We start from the raw sequence: 1,604 nt of genomic DNA, 5'->3' as shown, positions 1-1,604 counted from the left end.
AAAATTATGTTTGAATACACACATCCAAATAATATGTTGGACTTTTTAAAGATATTTTTCAATATATATATGGGTGAGATAGGAAATTCTCAAATTTCAGCTCATACATTCATGATTTATGGGTTCAACCCATTTTATTAAAACAAAACTAGAGTAAGTAATACAAGTTCAAGCATAAGAATTCGAACAACTCATTCTTAAAAGGTTTGGTTGGTTAGTCTTAATTTTCAGTAGGCTATGAAACTGCTAGCAAATAAACCATTGACGAAAACAAAGATTTCATGTTTAATCAAACGTGTGATAACATGCAAGCGTTTGTAGTCCAACGGTCAGGATAATTGCCTTCCAAGCAATAGACCCGGGTTTGACTCCCGGCAAACGCACTTTAATGTTTTTTTTAATTAATTTACTCTTAATCTTTTCTTCACCAAACGAAGAAGTAAGGCGTGTTAAATTACCCATCTGCCAAACACAATACTACTCTCTTAAAGTGAAAATTAAATTTTATATCTAATTAATTTACTCTTAATCTTTTCTTCACCAAACGAAGAAGTAAGGCGTGTTAAATTACCCATCTGCCAAACACAATACTACTCTCTTAAAGTGAAAATTAAATTTTATATCTAATGTAGTCTACTTTTAATATAATAAAGTACAATACATATGAAATCCTTTCAATAACCCTCTAATCTTTCAATTTGAGGGTGATAATCGGGGACACAACGGTAATTGCATATACTTCAATAATTTAATTAAAAATATTTATTCCTTAATCATTGCATTACTTTTCAATTGTCCAATTTCTTTTCCATAATTAATATTATTGTCATGCTTTTGTAGATAGTTGTGCAAATCTGCATGGAATACAGCAATACTTAATTAATTTGTAGATTTTTTATATTAATAATTGGACCGTTGGTTTTCCCCAAATATTGTTTCACGCTTAAAACAAATTATTTTGGCATTTCATCACTTCCAACACTTCCTTCTCATTATATAGAAGGACAATCAACAAAACAAAAAAACAAAAAGTAAAAAAATCCTTCGCTCTCTCATTCGGTTCTCCCAAAAAATTTCTCTTCCCCACTGCTGCAAACAATATTCCTTCATCTTCCTCTCAACTCACCGAACCACCTCCACCCACCGTGAATCACCGTAACACCACCCCAAACTCCATCGTAAACCATCCTAAAACCCAGATGAAGATAATCTTCATCTTCAACCTCCCCCCAACCGCGAACCCCCGTAAATCACCCTCCAACAACCCAGAAAGTGCTGCATCCAGATGAAGATCTTCAAGATCTTCATCTTCTACATTCATCCAACTTTGAACTGAACCCAGAAAACCACATGAACCCTAACCCTACGATGAACCCTAACCTAGAAAGTAAGAACCCTAACCCCAAATAAGAACCCTACCCCTTTGAAAACCCAGACAACAAACAACAACATGCAACCAAACAACCCTAAGCTAAGTTCGATTTAGAAGTTACCTTATATTCTTGAATTATTGGATCGTGTTGGCTCCTCATTCTCCTTCTGATTTCTTTCTGTGTGTGTGATTTGCAGGTATGAAGATGAAGATCGAAAGTTGTGCATATTCA

General features: G+C 34.2%; 1 non-coding gene across 1 annotated transcript; it reads left to right on the top strand.

Moving 5' to 3' along the window:
- Positions 1-311: 311 nt before the first annotated feature.
- On the top strand, positions 312-383 carry TRNAG-UCC (transfer RNA glycine (anticodon UCC)). Its single transcript has one exon. It is a non-coding gene; the product is annotated as a tRNA-Gly (tRNA).
- The last annotated feature ends 1,221 nt before the right edge of the window (positions 384-1,604 follow it).

This window comes from Vicia villosa, linkage group LG3 (assembly GCF_029867415.1).
Source record: "Vicia villosa cultivar HV-30 ecotype Madison, WI linkage group LG3, Vvil1.0, whole genome shotgun sequence".
NCBI classification, from domain to species: Eukaryota; Viridiplantae; Streptophyta; class Magnoliopsida; order Fabales; family Fabaceae; genus Vicia; species Vicia villosa.
Note: the sequence above shows the minus strand (reverse complement) of the source record. Positions and strands in the feature narration are given on the sequence as shown.